The sequence below is a fragment of the Capsicum annuum genome, chromosome 3, assembly GCF_002878395.1.
Source record: "Capsicum annuum cultivar UCD-10X-F1 chromosome 3, UCD10Xv1.1, whole genome shotgun sequence".
Classification (NCBI taxonomy): Eukaryota; Viridiplantae; Streptophyta; class Magnoliopsida; order Solanales; family Solanaceae; genus Capsicum; species Capsicum annuum.
The window spans coordinates 58,327,522-58,346,414 of record NC_061113.1 but is presented as its reverse complement, the minus strand read 5'-3'; positions in this window follow the sequence as shown (position 1 = coordinate 58,346,414).

Below are 18,893 nucleotides of genomic sequence, written 5' to 3'. Positions count from 1 at the left end.
CAACCTAACACCCAATCTAGCCAGACAATCATGGGCTAACTCTTTCTTACCTTTTTCCAAATGAGTAACACTACCCATGGATAACGTGCTAAGGGCATCTACCACTACATTGGCCTTGCCCGGGTGATATAACACACTCATATTATAGTTTTTTAACAACTCTAACCACCTCCTTTGCCTAAGATTCAACTCCTTCTGGGTAAACACATACTACAGGCTCTTATGATCAGTAAACACATCAATATGGACACCATACAAATAGTGTCTCCAGATTTTTATAGCAAAGACCACAACAGCTAATTCAAGATCATGAGTTAGGTAATTCTTTTCATACGAATTCAACTATTTAGAGGCATAGGCTATAACCTTATCTCTTTGACTCAATACACAACCCAAACTAACTCTAGAGGAATCCCAATAAACCACAAAACCATCTGTACCATCAGGCAAAGTCAACACAGGGGATGAAGTAAGTCGAGTCTTCAACTTTTGAAAAACCTTCTCACAGGAATATGACCACTGGAACTTAACTTTATTTTAGGTCAATCGGGTCATGGGAGATGCAATAGAAGATAAATCTTTAACAAAACGGTGGTAGTAGTCCGCTAGACCCAAGAAACGTCTAATGTCAGATGAGGAAATAGGTCTAGGCCAATTTCTTACAGCTTCTATCTTTTGGGGATCGACTCTAATGCCTTTGGCTGAAATGATATGACCCAGAAAGGCTACTGATCTAAGCCAAAATTCACAATTATTGAATTTGGCAAACAACTAATGATCTCCAAGAGTTTGCAAGACAATTCTAATGTGATCTGCATGGTTGTTCTCAGAACGGGAGTACACAAGGATATCATCTATGGAAACAATGACAAACATATTGAGATATTGCTTGAACACTTGATTCATGAGGTCCATAAAGGCTGCTGGGGCATTAGTTATCCCAAAAGACATGACTAGAAACTCAAAGCGATCATAACGGGTTTGAAAAAAGTCTTTAGAATATCACATTCCCTCACTTTAAGCTGATGATAGCTGGATCTAAGGTCTATCTTGGAGAAATAACTTTCACCTTACAACTGATCAAACAGGTCATCGATTCTTAGAAGAGGATATTTATTTCTTACTGTGACCTTGTTAAGCAGACGATAGTGAATGCATATATGCAATGTACCATCTTTCTTGCTCATGAATAGAACAGGTATGCCCCAAGAAGAAACACTAGTCCTTATGAAAACTTTATCTAAAAGATCTTTGAGTTTCTCTTTCAACTCCTTATGCTCTACAAGTGACATATAGTATGGTGGAATAGAAATAGGCTAAGTGTTGGGAAGAAGGTCAATCTTAAATTCTATCTCTCTATCTGGAGGTACCCCTGGGAAATCTTCTAGAAAAACATTAGGAAACTCATTAACAATGTTGACTGACTGAATAGTTTGAGCCTCGAACTTAATGTATTTAACTCTAACTAGGTGATAAATACACCTTTAGATATTAGCTTTCTGGCTTTGAGAAAGGAGATAAAATGACTCTTAGGAGATACTGAGCTTTTGGACCACTCAAAAACTGGTTCATCAGGAAACTAAAACTTGACCACAAGGGTACGACAGTCTATAGATGCATCACAAGAATGAATCCAATCCATACCTAGAATAAGGTCAAAATCCACCATGTATAACTCTATCAAATCAGTAGCTATGACTCTATGAACAATAGTAACAGGACAATGTTTATACACTTGCTTAGCAACAATTGACTCCCCTACTGGTGTGGAAACTAAGAAAAGCTCAGGAATCCTTTCAGGATTTATTTTGACATTCACAGCTATAAGTGGGGTTACATAAGAGAAGCTTGACCCGGGGTCCAATAACACATAAACATCAAAGAAAAAGATACGGAGCATACCAGTAACAACATCGGTAGAGTCCTTCTGCTCCTAATGGAATGGTAAGGCATAGAATCTATTCTGGCACTGACAGCCAATAGTGATAGATGAACGCCTTAAGCAGGGGTAGGACGGGGTACAGGAGCTGGTGCACTAGTAGTCTATGCGGTAGGTCAGATATCTTTGTTCCCATACCTAGCATGTGGGCAATCTCTAAGTCTGTGGCCCAGCTTTCCACAACCAAAACAACCCCTCTGGTCCACTAAGCACTCACTAGGATGGTCCCTACCATACTTAGTACAAGGAGGATAGCAGGGTCTGTTACTTATATTGTTCTACGACCTAGACATAAAAAACCTTTTTCCTTGCTCCTATTTGTATCTTAGTGTGGGAGCACTAGTTGATGAAGGTGCTGGCATAGAAGAATAGCTCTAAAACTGTGGGTGGTTTCCTCCATGGGACCTAGCCTGACCATTCACATGCTGCTTAGATCTAGCTCTTTTGTTACCCCTCACTCTATCTCTCTCTCTTATCTTGTCTTCCTCTATCTGTTGTGCATATATCATCAACCTAAACAGATCCATATCCCTATCCAGCATCGCAGTTCTACACTCTTTTAGTACCAAATGAAAAATACCTGTCATGAACTTGCTCATACTAGCTTGAGTGTCAGAAATCAAATCAGGAGAATACTTAGCTAACTGGTTGAACTTTAAGCACTACTCCTTAATAGTCATGGAGCCCTGCCTTAAGTTCATAAACTCCTTAATCTACGCTTCCCTCATCTCAAGTAGAAAGAACTTATCCAATAATGCATCTTGGAACACCTGCCAAGTAATGGAGGCATCACCTCCCCCTCTACTCTTCTTCCATGCAACAATCCAATCATAAGAAATGTCTTTCAACCTATAAGATACCATTCTAACACTTTCTTCCTCAGAAACATACATCACCTATGTGATCTTTCTCACCTCCTTAAGGTATAACTGTGGGTATTCACCTTCCTTAGACTCATAAAACTTTAGCGGATTCATCCGCATGAAATCATAAAACCTAGTAGCAGCTAAATCACCTCCCTAATGATTTGAAACTATGTCCTGGTTATTGGCCTGAACATTAGCGGTGACCTCTTGGGATAACGCCTGAAACTCAGCATAAGGCTCTGTCTTATTCAAGGAATCAATAGGATGAGATTGCTCATTATCATTTCTGTAGTATTTTCTCTTCGGGGAGGCATTTCTAAAATAAAAGAGCATGAATTATTAGATGAGATGGACAACTGTAGGCATGATAGAATCTAAAAGAAAGAAAGAACTTTTTCCCAAAACATCTCATAGCCTCTTGCTCATAGATATGGCATGCTACACACCGATGATCGAGACTCTACTCAACGCAGCTTGTCAGACTCCTTAGGACTCCTTAAACCTTAGGCTCTGGTAGCAAGTTTGTAATGCCCCGAAATGCTGTCCCGAAGCACCACACGATGCATAAAGCTATAAGTAGCCCCAAGCTAACCCCTTTGAGCCTATTACTACATATAATAACTTATTTCAAGATAAAATAAAAAAATACTGGTACTATTACATCAAATGGTAGGAACAACAACAACAACAACAAACCCAGTGTATTCCCACCTGGTGGGGTCTGGGATGGGGGGGTAGGATGTACGCAGTCCATACCTCTACCTCTAAAGAAGTAGAAAGGCTGTTTCCGATAGACCCCCGGCTCAAGACACGCGGTACCACACAAACATAGTAAAGCACAGCACAAGGTTACAAGATTACATAACATAAATACGGCACTCATAAGTAATATAAAACAGAGGAAAGCACACAGATTCATAATAAAATATGGGACACGGACTCCTAACAGGAATAAACCCCCACCAAGTAGTTCCCTATACTAGCGACTCAGCACTGCTCTGATTCGCGTCCTCCAGACCTTCCTATCTAGGGTCATGTCCTCGGTGAGCTGTAACTGCTCCATGTCTCGCCTAATCACCTCACCCCAGTACTTCTTCGGCCTACCCCTACCCCGCTTAAACCCATCCAATGCTAGCCTCTCACACCTACGGACCGGGGCATCCATGCCCCTCCTCTTCACGTGTCCGAACCATCTCAATCGGGCTTCCCGCATCTTGCACTCCACTGGTGTCACACCAACCTTCTCCCGGATGTTCTCATTCCGAACTCTATCTCCTCTAGTCAGCCCACACATCCAGCGCAACATCCGCATTTCTGCCACCCTCATCTTTTGGGTGTGGGAGTTCTTAACTGGCCAACACTCCGCTCCATACAACATGGCCGGACGAACTACCGCCCTATAGAATTTGCCTTTAAGCTTAGGCGGCACCTTCTTATCACACAGCCCCCCCGACGCGAGCCTCCACTTTATCCACCCTGCCCCAATACGGTGCGAGACATCCTCATCAATCTCACCGTTACTCTGGATCACGGACCCGAGATACTTGAAACTCTCCCCCTTACCTACCTCCTGTGATTCCAGCTTCACTACTACCTCATTCTCCCGCCTCCCGTCATTAAACATGCATTCCACATACTCTGTCTTGCTTCTGCTCACCCTGAACCCTTTAGACTCAAGGGTTTGCCTCCACACCTCTAATTTGTCACTCACACCCCCTCGAGTCTCATCTATCAGAACAACATCGTCTGTAAAAAGCATACACCATGGCACCTCCCTTTGAATACGTCGTGTCAACACATCCATCACCACTGCAAACAAAAAGGGACTAAGAGTAGATCCCTGATGCAACCCTTTTCGGACCGTGAAATGCTCTGAGTCTCCTCCCGCCATCCTCACCTTAGTTTTTGCTCCATCATACATATCCTTGATTACTCTGATATATGCCAGCGGTACTCCACTCACCTCCAAGCATCTCCAAAGCACCTCCCTGGGGACTTTGTCATAAGCCTTCTCCAGGTCGATAAACACTATGTGCAGGTCCTTCTTTCTTTCCCTATACTGTTCCACCAGCCTCCGTACCAGGTGAATTGCCTCCATCGTTGAGCGGCCAGGCATAAATCCAAACTGGTTTTCTGAAATAGACACTATCCATCTCAGCCTCACCTCGACCACTCTCTCCCAGATCTTCATAGAGTGACTCAATAACTTAATCCCCCTATAGTTGTTGCAACTCTGGATGTCCCCCTTATTCTTATAGAGAGCTATCATGGTGCTCCACCTCCAAGCCTCGGGCATCTTTGCCGTCTTGAAGATTTTATTAAACAATCCCGTCAACCACCTAAGACCAGCCTCTCCAACGAACTTCCAAAACTCGACGGGTATCTCATCCGGCCCCGTCGCCCTACCCCTTCACATTCTACGAATAGCCTGTCTAACCTCTTCTACCTTAAAACATCTACAATAGCTAAAATCCCGACACTCCTCTGAGTGCTCCAGTTCCCCTAACACAATAGCTCTATCCCCTTCGTCATTCAAGAGCCTATGAAAGTACGACTGCTATCTATTCTTAATGTGGCCATCCTCCACCAACACTCTACCGTCCTTCCCCTTAATGTACCTCACCTGATCGAGGTCACGACCCTTTCTCTCCCTAGCCTTAGCGAGTCTAAACAACTTTTTCTCCCCTCCCTTCCCCTGTAACCCTGCATACAGGCTCTCAAAGGCGGCTGTCTTAGCTGCCGTGACTGCTGACTTAGCCTCCTTCCTCGCTAGCTTGTACTCTTTCCTGTTTACCCACTTCTCCTCTTCGTCCTTACTCTCCACCAACTTGGCATACGCCCCTTTCTTGGTCCCCACTTTCTTCTCCACCTCTTCATTCCACCACCAATCTAGTAACTAGTCTGACAAAGCCTCTACTACTTCATGAACTAGAGAGCCATTGGGACAGGTCCTCAACTAACTCAAACTAAATTGAAAGCAATAATATGTCTATAACAACACTGAAATGTCTGAAGATAGGTCCTCGAACCATAAGGACTCACCAGTGTAGAGATGTAGACAAATGTACTCAAAAATCACTGACGAGGCTGGGACTGAGAACCTGAACCTATATTATAAGACAATATAGCAGATAGACGTATATGTGGATCAACACTTGGGAATGTATTGAGTATATGGGGGTGTATGCATGTACATAAAACAATATTCATGCTCTTTAATCTATTCATGCATTAAAATATGAATGAGTCACATAGCTTGAATAAGTTTAACATAATAAGCTCATCAATTATGTAGAATGAAACATGTAACACAAATCTCGTGAGTAATTATACTTTAGCTTTAAAATCTATACCCTACTCTTATTCTCATTACTCGAAGGATGAAGGAAGCTTTAAACAATACTTTCAACTCTTGCATATATATCATGGAGAGTTCTATGGTGGCATATAGTTCTGGGGTATGAAACTATAGTAACTTACCCAACTCGGTGCTAAATACTACTTTCTTTAGTTATCTACGCTCATCTCATGGAAACCCACTTTAAAATAAACTCGTGGTTCATAAGAACCCAACTATAAAATCTATAATCTCAATGGGTAAAGTGGATTTCAAAGCTACTATGACCATTAAGGTCAAAACTTTCTCAATGATCTCAAAATACTCAAATCATGGGTGCTTATAGCACAAAAGTTCATGAAATCTATCTCAAGTAGGGTTTAATGACCCATAATCAAATCTCAAGCTAAGACTCATCAAAATACAAACTAGATGTCATAAGGATACACAAATCATATAGAAATCTGGAATGTTCAGCAATTTATCTTAAAATCTCAACATACTCATGTACTTCAATTTCTAAAACATTGAAACCATAATAATCTCAAGAAATAATAACATAGGGTATAAACCTATACTTCAATTTCATAAGAAAACATGTAAAACCATATATCTTTGTAATTAAAATAAATTTTGGGCACGAGAACGAAAGGAGTGTCCTTGTTCAAACCCCATATACCTTAGATTGTGAAACTAGATGAACAAGCTTGCTTAAAACTCTTCTTCTCACTCTTTTTGTGAGGGTTCTTGAAGTCTTGGACTTGGGGAACTCGAATATCAAATCAATTTGTAGAATCTATGGTAAGTTCTTGAATTTCTTGGATAAGGGTTTTGGGTTTATTCTTAAGGAAGAAACCCTAGCCTTTGGATATTTTGGGAGATAATGAAGTCATATGCTTCGTTTTGCATATATCTAAGTGTTAAAAGTGGAAAAGACCAAAAGTTCTTTAAAAAAATAACTTAAAAATGCTGAACGGGATTTGCAAAGGTTAGAGTGATGGTCCGTCGCTTAGCTCGACGGTCAGTCGGATCGTCCGTCGCATGTTGGTAAGAAAAAAGCCATATTGCCTCAGTTGCGATGGTCTTAGCGATGGTCCGTCACTAGATTTATGGTCCATCATCTTGGCTGTCATACTTGGGCCAGAAGAGGGAGTTACTGCCTTGGTTCTGATAGAAATTCATTACTTCTCACCGATTGAATTTTCCTAAAAATGACTTTCAACTTGCCCGTCGCACCTGGGCGGTTCTGACAGGTCTCAGTAAAATGGCCATAACTTCTCATCCCGATATTGGATTTCGACGAAATTGGTATCGCTGGAAAGCTAATTCAATTTTCCACTTGATATCAAGTCATTTTTACGAAAATTCAATCAAGGTTAACACAATAATTACTTAGGAATTCGTTTCTCAATCTTTTAGGGATCTAACTATACTTTACTTGACACGCTCTAAGGATCAGACTACAAGAAAAATTTTACGGGGTCTTACAACTAAATAACTTGATGATAAAGAATAAGTACCCTCTTTCAAGGATATATGATTTTTTTGATCATCTTCAGGGTGCAAAGTTTTTCTCCAAAATTAATCTTCGATTCGAGTATCATTAGTTAAATATTAGGGAGGCAGACATCCCTAAGACCACCTTATTTACTCGATATAGGCATTTTATGTTCTTAGTCATGTCTTTTGGGTTGATCAATGCCCCGGCGGTATTCATGGACTTGATGAATTGGATTTTTTGTTAGTTTCTAGATTTATTTATCTTTGTGTTCATAGAAAATATGTTGGTGTACTCTAAGAGAAAGGTGGATCATGTCAATCACCTCCATATTGTGTTGTAAACCCTGAAGAAGCATCAGTTGTACGCCAAATTTTCAAAATATGAATTTTGGTTGAATATTGTCACTTTTATAGGTCATGTCATTTATACTGAAAGGATCATGGTGGATCTGCAGATAGTTACAGTGGTTGAGAAGTGTCTTAGACTTATGAATTCAACTGGTATTCAGAGCTTCTTCAGTTTATCTAGTTACTATAGGAGGTTTGTGGAAAATTTTTTAACTATAGCTGCCCTATTGACTAAGTTGACTTGGAAGAAGGTAAAGTTCTTATGGTCTGATGCATGTGAGATCAGTTTTGAGAAGCTGAATGATAAGCTAACTTTGGCTCCGGTCTTGACTTTTACTAAAGGAACTGATGGATTTATGGTCTGTTATAATGCGTCTTTGTGGGCTTGGGTGTGTCTTGTTGCAACATAGCAAAGTGAGAGATTATGTCTCTAGATAGTTGAAGGCGCATACGAATAATTATCCAACTCATGACCTGGAGCTATTGGTTGTGGTGTTCTCGTTGAAAATCTAGCATCACTATCTATATGGCGTGTATATGGATATAATTTTTGATCATACGAGCCTGCAATATGTCTTTGCTCAGAAAAAGATGAACCTCAGGTAAAAGAGATGGCTTGAGCTACTCAAGGATTATGACGTGAGTCTTCATTACTATCAAAGTAAAGATAATGTGGTTACTGATGCTCTTAGCAGGTTATCCATGGGGAGTCTAGTTCATATGGAGAAATGAGAGTTATTGAAAGATATTTACCATTTTTCTAACCTTTGAGTTTGCTTCTTAGACTCTGTGGATAGTGATGTGTTTGTTCAGGAGGTGGCGAATTATCCCTGTGTGCTGAGGTAAAGGAGAAGAGAGTGTTGGATTCTATCTTGATGAGGATCAAGGGTGATGAATGTGGGAAGAAGGTGATGGATTTTGAGATTAGTGGTGATGGTACCTTGTGGTACCAAGGGAGGTTAGGTGATCCTGATATAGATGGATTGGGAGAGAGGATCTTAGCTAAGGTGCAGGAGTTACGTTATGCTATTCATCCTAGTTTGATAAAATTGTATCATGAACTTAAGGAGATATATTAGTGGAATAATATAAAGAGTGATGTGGCTAGTTTTATCGATAAGTGTATGGTGTGCCTGATGTTGGGTGTATTTATGCATTCTAGCATCACTATTCTATCCCTTTTACCATTATTTTGAGGATGATTCATGTGATATATGGATTGATATTGATATAAATGTGTATCAAAGTGTTAAAATATGTATTTATGATATTAAGAGTGAGTTTCAAACAAGTTTGTACCTAAAAGATTCATTTAGAGTTCAACTCAGAAAACTAGTGTTATTTGCTTGAGCTAGGTGCTTGTCTAGTTGATTCCGGTGGATTCTATTGTGTTTAAAGTGTTCCTAATGATTTTTATGTGTTATTATGAGTATAATAACTTGCTGGTACTGAGAAAATTTCAATTTGAATGAGTCTATTGCTGGAATAATAAGTGAAAGACCAGTGCTAACTAGCTCTGTTTAGCTCTTGTTTTGATTCGTCGTTATGGGTGTTGTGTTGTGTTTCTCTCTTAATTCGTTTGGTGTGGTGATGTAGGAGAATTTTTTATCTGAATATGATGATATTTTGATGTTAAAGAAGTTTGGAATCCATGGGAAATATGCCACAAGAAAAAGGATCAAGAGGGGAGACTCAACACTTAACCAAATTTTAGAGAGCAAATTCCAGGGAGGTAGGGCAATTTGAGGGCTCCACCGCACCTAGACTAGGTCTATAGCCAGGGAGCCACCCCACCTATAGTGGGGATGAACCCAGGGCACCGCTCCACCCACTTCTAGGCTCAACATCTAAAGCTTGTCTTGTCCAACACGGAAAGGGCTTGCTCCTATACTATAAATACATGTTGTATCACGTTTTTACACATCTTTTACCATATTTTGGAGAGAAAAGGGATGATACAACTTCTTTATTAGGGTTTTATTATTTTTATTTAGTTCATTCATGTTTTTTGTCATTAATTACTATTTTGTAATCATGATTATGACTATGCGTGGCTAAACTCCCCTTTTCTAGGGTGGAAGCCAAGAACATGACTATTATGGCTATGGATTAAGTTTATTTTCTTTGCTTATCAATATTGGTTGTTTCTTTATTTTTCTTTTAACTACTTTAAGGATTCGCAACCCTTAGAATACATCCATTATCAACCTTGTAAACTCGAGAGAGGGAATAGGGTGATAGAATATAGAAATAATTAGAGTATAGTTCTTGATTCTTTATAAAGTAAGAAACTTGAATTAGTATCTAGGATAGGGATGTGCTTAGATAACTTGATTCATATGTAGGATGATATTTGCTTAGAACTTAAGTTAATTATTACATCCCCGCTCAACGATGTAGGTGTAAGGTTCAACTTAGGTAATAGATTATAGGTTGGGAAACCATAATCGCACAATTAACCCTACAAATCAACAACCAAGATAAGCAAGTTAACGGATGAAATCCAATAGCATAATAAGATTGTTTAGATTGCTTCAACCCTGCCTTTTTTCCTATTGATTGTTACAAGATCTTTACTTTATGCATTATTTACTTTACTTGCAATTTACAAACTCAATTCTCTCTTTTGGTTACCCTCGCATCAAGTGAATCTAAATTATGAATTGAAATCAAATCGTTACCAATTATAGTATCCGTGGGTTTGATAACTTGGCTTTTTTGAAGGACACTATATTACTTGGTAAACCACGTACGCTTATGTGTGTGCCTGAGTCACAACAGTGCCAACAACTGAAAGTTGAGCACATGAGGCCTGAAGAATTATATCAAGAAATTAAGTTTCCTGTTTGGAAATAAGAGGTGATCAATATGGATATAGTTATCATTCTTCCTTGATCTTGAAATTAGTTTGATTCAGTTTGGGTCATCGTGGATAGGATGACAAAGTTTGCTCACTTTTTGCCAGTGCAAACAAATTTTTTGGCAGAGGATTATGTAAGGTTGTTTCTCCAGGAGATTGTAAAGTTGCATGGGATGCCTATTTTTATTATCTCGGGTATAGTACGTAGTTTTCACTACACTCTTGGCAGTCGTTTCATAAAGGTTTGGGGACCAAGGTGAGTTTTAGTACTGATTTTCACCTACAGTTGGATGGGCAAGAAGAAAGAACTATTCAGATATTGGAGGATATTCTTCGTGCTTACGTGATTGACTATGGTGGTAGTTGGGTTGAGCATTTACCTCTTATAGAGTTTTCATACAACAATAGCTACCACTCTAGCATTGGATTGGCTTCATTTGAAACATTGTATGGTAGGAGGTGTAGATCTCCTATTGAGTGGTTTGAGGTTGGTAAGGCAGAGATGTTAGGCCCGAATTTAGTTCACCAAGCTATGGAGATGGTGAAGGTGATTTGAGATAGGCTTAAAGCTGCCCAAAGTCATCAAAATTCCTATACAGATGTAAGGCATAGAAAGTTAGATTTTGAGGTTAGGGATAGGGTATTCTTGAAGAAACCTCCCATAAAGGGAGTGATACGGTTTAGGTAGAAGGGGAAGCTCACTACCTGATATGTAGGTTCGTATTTAGTTTTGAGAAGGGTTGGAAATATTGCGTATGAGTTAGAGTTTCCTTCTAAACTAAGTTCAATTCATCTGGCGTTCCACGTGTCTATGTTGAGGAAACATATGGGTGATCTATCGCAGATTATACCTATCAAGGACATTGTATTTCAGATTCTCTATCTTGTTAGGAGGTCCTGGTTGAAATTCTAGATCGACAAGTTCGTTGGTTGCGGACCATGGACGTAGCTTTGATAAAGGTTCTAGGGGGGAATTACAAGGTTAAAGAAGCTACTTAGGAAGCTGAAGAGGACATAAAGTCCAAGTATCCATTCTTATTTCCCACTCTAGAAAATCATGCTTAAGGTATGTGTTGTTCTTAACATCTTTATTTTCTAACTTAGATAAAGGTAAGAGTGGATTGTGAATTCCTTAGTAATCTATTTTCTGTCTTAAAATTAAGCGTAGGGGTGTTTGGGGGTTTAATTGTCCTAGTCACTGCTTTGTCCCATCATTCAAAGACGAATGGTCCAAGTGTGGGAGAATTGAAACCCCCTTGGTTTTGGCCCTTGGAATTTTTTTGAAGCTCTTGAGTTGAAAGGATTGAACTTGAACCAAGGGTGTATGTGTACTTCTTCAGTTTCAACTTTATATCTTAATGTGATTGCTAGAACTGTAATCTTCCCTTTTTTTAAGAGCAGTAAATTTTGGAAACAAATCTCTTAAATTAACCCTTAAAACTCAATAATATCACAAACTGGGAGTAACGCCCTTGGAAACTTCCTGAGTGTTGAGCTCACTATCCTTATAATAACTTATCATATAAGTCATATGGTGTGGGTATAAGTCAGGTGTCCCAACTCGTATGGTGTCAAGTGATTGGTGGTTGGGTTTCTATTGAGGTTATTACTTGGTGGTATGAGTTATTTGATTTGGAGATGATTTGTTGGGACGATCCTTCATTTATTCAAGAACTTAGTCACTTGACTTGGCTCTGAGTACGAGTGGTGCACTAGGATCCATAAGGATAGGGTATGAGTTGTTGTGAGAAGTCATATGTTATCTAGTGTCAATACCTTTAGATTCTATCTTGGGTATATTGGACCATATGAATTTTATGGTCCAATCACGAGTGGGGGTTAGGGAGTCGTGAGTGGAAAGTGTATGGGTATTCAACTCACTGTGTTAAGGATGACTCGATGGTACGAGTCGTATGTTGTGGTCATGAGGTAAAGGGTTGACTCATAACCACCTATGGTAATTTTATAGTTTTAAATTGGGGGTATTCTGGACACTCCATTTTAAATCCCTTTGATACCATGACTTAAAAAACCTTTGGGGGCTTCATTAACCTATTATTCCCAATCAAACACTCTTAAAATGCCTCTCAAACTCTCTTCCAAGAGAAAGGCTAGCGTTTCATCAAGATAATCAATTAAGGCTTTCAACGGTGGTTTCTCTTCATATTCCTTGGTGTCTAATGCATTTTACTCCTCTCTCATTGTTATATTTACAAAGAGCATGTGTTTTAATGAATGATTTCTTGATATTGTTATGTTTTAAAATAAAGGCTCGGGGTTTTGGATGTTCATGGTTGAATGATGTTTCTCATGGTTTAATTATTTTTTCTTTCATTATTTTAGTATGATTTTTACATTGTGGGATACTTGTTAATGGTAAAGGCATTTTGGGCTATTATGGATTCCCCAAATTACCTGGTTATGATTTTGAAACTTATGTGCCCTCAACCTATTTGTTAAAATGCCACTGAGAAGAATTCTATCACATTGTTTGACTACTCGTGATATTTTTACATTGCATAAATGGTAATGGAACCTGAATTGGTCTGGTTGATTTTAAATAGTTTGGAAAGTCCTTGGTGGCCATGGTTTTGGTTTAATTGGAATCTCTGGAGTCAACTTAGTTTAATGATTTTGGTATGGCATTAAAGGATAGACTTGAAAGATCTAATTTTGGTATGACGATACTAACGATTAATGCCTAAACAAAAGACTTCTTGGTAAAAGGTTGGAAGGTGTAATTGGTTTTAATTTGGGCTTAAAGAGGATTGTCTTAGAAGATCCATGGAAGGTGAAGATTCCGAGGGGACCAATGCTGGAAACTAATGTTTACCGATGCGAGTTTTGGTTATGGTGACCATGTGCATGATGTCACACTTTATATTTTGGAAGATGTACTAGTCATCTCATGTTTCTCTCCTGTTCGTGCGGCTAACATGCACCGAGGCCCTTTCAGCAAGGGAAACTGAATGCATATAGTACGTGGGTAGATATTTAGGACGACAGAGCTACGCAGCCCAGGTTTAGGTTTTAAATACATGCTAAACCCAGTTGCCTCTCCTGGCACGATATATATGTATATGTGTGATTGCATATGGTTATTTGATTTGCTTTAGAATAATGGAATTATTTTATCTTTATCATTGAGTATAGGTTAGCATTTACTTTGCTAACCGACTTCAGGAATTGTATCCCCATGCGATGCAGTAATCGGCCATACTACTATTCCTCCTACTCAGTTACTTGGATTCGGGGATAGCTTTGAGTCAGATTGAAGTGGTGAGCTTCCATACTCTAGAAGACTTCATTTCATGCGATTGACATTTTTTCATTATTTTTGTTTCTTGGATTTTGGTTTTGGCTATGGCTGGGGGCATGTACCGACCCGATGTAACTTGATTCTAGTTAGAGGTTTTGTTGGACTACTATGGGAATGGTCGTTGTCGATATTGGTGTCAACCTTGGTATTGGTATTGGCATTGGGGCTAGCACTGATTGGATATTTGATTGAGGTCATTGGATTATGATTATAGACTTGATTTAATGTTTATGAATTATCATTATTTTATCTTGTTATATGCTCAGACTTCATCCGACATGGGGTGTAGGGTGGTTAATGGTGAGGGATTAGGGGCGGTCTCCGGTCTTGGTTGGACTTAAGATGCCCGACACGACTAGGCCCTAGTTTGGGTCATGTCAGGTATATATGTAAGCAAGCCATACTCCCTAGTGATGCATCTTAAAGTTGTGCTGGTCTGGCCCAGAGCGGACAACATCACTAATGGGCTGCAACATTATAAATTCATGTTTGTAACAACCTGAGACTACCTCTGACTGACACATGGTGCTTAAGACTACCTATAGTTCCAAATCTAACCCATGGTATCTACTTAGCACATAATTAAGATACACTTACTTGAGAACATGAGAGAAAGCAATAAACTTTGAGTCTAAATTTAGTTGGATAAAACCAATCCCAATATGTCAATAAGAACTAAACATAATCTAAATCCTACGGATATCCTGAATTAGCTACCAAGTCTAGACAAGCCTCTAACAAACTGAGGAGTCATTGGGACAGGCCCAGCTGACCTAAAACAAAATAGAAAGTCTAAAATAAACTTAAATAGAACTATTAAAAAGCAAAAAATAAATCTAGGTCCTCAGAACATGAGGATTCACCAACTAAAGAGGTAGGAAATGGTGACAACAGGTAATCATAGTAATAAGGACAAACACCAGAACCTATATCCTTATAGGATGTAGAGCACAAAAAGTATGTGGTAAGTACTTTTAGAATGTACTAAGTATATGGGGGTGTATGCAATATGTAAAAATGATGTATATCACATATTGAAAACATACATGCCAAGTGTATACAGACTTACAACATGTCATAAATAAAATTGAAAGCTGATATGTCAGAAAATATGACGTAGCAAAGCATAATAAAGTAAATTAGTGAGTCAATACTTAGTTCCAAAAATCAAAGTTTAGTGGAAGATTCTCTTAACCGGAATAAGCCATATAAGCAATATAGAGACCAAAATATGCCTCGTTGGAAGGTTACAATATACCTTGCTAATGTATAAGCCATGATTTTGGCATGATCACTCACAGCCAACTTGGGGCAAAACATAATATCATACCTACAGTGGCACATAGTTTCTGGGATTAGGATACACTAAACCCTTGCCTCTTAGTGTTAGATATGACTCCCAAAACCATACTTCTTCTCATAAAATATAGGAAATTCACCATATAATAAGCATAAGGGTTTATAAGTTTGAAAATCAATTATGCCTCTGTTTCTAATTCATATCCATAAGTACATATGTGAACCTCATGTCGTATCTGAGATCATAACTCTGAATTTCTTGTAAACTGAGTAACTCATGCTAAAGTCATACACATTTGCCAACATATAATATTTCATGCAAAGAATGTTAAAATTCAAATCATAAGATCAATCACACAATTGAAAGCATAGGAAACCATGAATTCTGGTGATAATATACAATTCAATTCATAAGGAAGCATAATAGTTCAAAATTATGTAAAGTGGATATGAACCCTACTTATCAAATTTGTAAAATCATTTATTAAAATAAAGTTTTTTGGCCCAAGAATGAAAGAGAACCCTTGTTCAAACCTCACATACCTAAACTTATGTCACGACCCAAAAATCTAAGGGTCATTATTGTACTTGTCGCGGTGAACTTTGACAAGTAAGCCTATCACACAAAATGATATAAAAAGGGAAATAACATCTAGACATAAGGCTAGGCTCCTAGAATGAAGCCGAAACATATGAATATAAGAATAGCAAAAGGTACAAATTCAGAGCTACCACGCCAAACTCCCAAAATCGGGTGTCATGGTGCAAGAACTACTAGTACAACTCAAGAAAAACATAATACATAGAAATAACTTTGTCTCTAAACACTTACAAAGAAGTATTCTAATAAGAAGAGCTAGATGTAAACTTCGGACGCATGGAATCAACCACTACCTTATAAAGCTCCAAATATCGCACAAATCAACCAACATGGGGCATACCCAAACAAAAATCTGCATCAAAAAGGCATAATAGAAGTGGGTATAGTCCACTTATACTAAGTAGGTATCTTAGACCAACTTAGCAAAGTAGATAAGAAGGCATACAAAAATACACATAAAGGGCACGTCACCTGCAAGCAGAAAATGTCCTGCAAAAATAGGCTAGACCATCACCACTAATAGTTCTATAATACTCACATATATCACAACAAGAATACAAGTATACATTTATATCACATACGAGTAGAGAAAGGAAGGACAAATATATACATGAACATACGACCTAAGTAAAGGTAGATAGAGCAAATGGACAAATAATAAATCAAGACAGAAATACAATCACAACATAAGCACAATACAATAAATCTATGGGAATGATGATAACGTAATGCACAGTGTCATCTGACAACCTCTGAGGCCATTGCATAGCCTCTATATGTATCTACGGAGCTACAATTACAAGACATAGGACCCATGGGGGTTCGTCAAACCATATACAACTAATATCCATGACTCATCTCCGGCACATCCCTTGGAGAAGGTCTATAAAATTTGATGTTCCTAGTGTTTCCAGAATTTCCAATATTTCCAGTATTTTTAGTAATTCTAGTATTTCCAATGTTTCAAGAGTACATATATAAAATAAGACAAAAATTAAGTACAACATGAAAAAACAACAAATATATATAAAGCATACAAAAAATAAGGGAAATTATGTGTGTGATGCAATGAGGATAATGATGCAATGTACACAACCAACCAACCATGATAAATATCTAATAACCAATCAATATACGACATGTGAGCCAAGATATCCACTCAATATGCACTGACCATCCATGGTCCAATATAATTCATAACTATCATGCGATACATAAGAGAAAAGTGTCATGGATATCACATTATTCTTAATCTGGGCTTTTTCTGCCAAAAAGGTTATAACCAACTGTACATATATCAAAATCAAGCCAACAACAATATATAAGACTCTATATGATCATATGTGGTAATTAAGGTCACGAAACCATAAAGAATTATCCACACAGGCCCCCATACGGTATCAACACATTAATATAACCATTTTCATGATTAGTTCCCACACCCTCAACATACTTTTGTATCAACATTATCTACCCAACTGTAATGCCCCGAGTCTATACATCGGATGCTACATGGTGCTCATAATCCTGAAGGATCACAAGCTAACCCATGACTGGTACCTGCTGCAATAACTCAATAATAATACGGTATATATGCAGAAAGTAGGCAATAAACTAGCTATAAGGTTCAATACTCTAAATAATGCTGGATATGGTATCACAATACCAAAACTGAACATCAATACTAAAAACTAAACAACTGTCTAAAAATAATCTAGTCTGGAAAGCCTCTAAACTATTTAAATTGTGGAGTTGATGGGACAAGTCCCCAACTAACTCCAAATACTAAAAATAATACTGAAATACTGAAAATAACCATGTCCTTGAACTATGAGGACTCACCACTATGCTGAATGCAGAAAATCTGAATTGCTAAGGGTGCTTTAGAGCTCGTGCATCTGAACCTATAGTATAAGACATCATAGTATAAAATAAAAGAATACGACAGTACTTTGAATGTATTGATATGCTCAGTGAGGTAGGATGAAATGCATGGGTTGATATTCATAAAAAATACTAACTGAATAATATGAGTATGACTGAATGAGCGTACATGTATAAATACGTATGCTGTAACTAAGATCGTGATAGTACTGAATACTGAATCTGAATATTGATTTACTGATGTTTGAGTTTACTGATATTGTATTACTGTTAACTAAATGACTATATCTGAAAACCCTAATTCTGTGGAACTATACTGAGTTTCATTCTGAACTGAGTAACTATATCTGATAGATCTGAATTTGTAGGACTGAACTGAGTTCTATTATGAAACTGGGACTAAAACTAAGACTGTGCCAGGTAATCATCTAACTAACATGCTACTTTCTGAACTAATTGGGGTCCAACCTGTAACCCCAGTTAGAAGGGTGTCAATATCGTGCCATGGGTAAAGACAAGATGTGAGTTAACCTTCTCTGACAGAAAGCTCTTCCATCGACCCTCGCTGGTAGGAAAACTTAAATCAGATGTATCAACCCTCATAGTATCTAGCAAAAAGATATCTTAACCTACGCTGGCTATGTAGTTCTGTAATGCAGGAATTGCTACTAAGGGTCAAACCCTCTGTTGACAGAAATGCCCCCATCCCTGGGTTCGTTCGGTGCTGAATCTTACTCCCAACTGAATGAACACTGAACTGATTTCTAGTCTGTACTAGAATGGATTGAATTATTACTTATATTACTATTTGACTAAATTGAAGTGAGTTTCCTAGATTGATGAAATACTACTAGATTCTGTTAATTGACTGAGTCTACTGAGGTCTGATCTGAGTACTGTGACTGAATTACGAACACTACTGAGATTTCTTGGGTTTCTC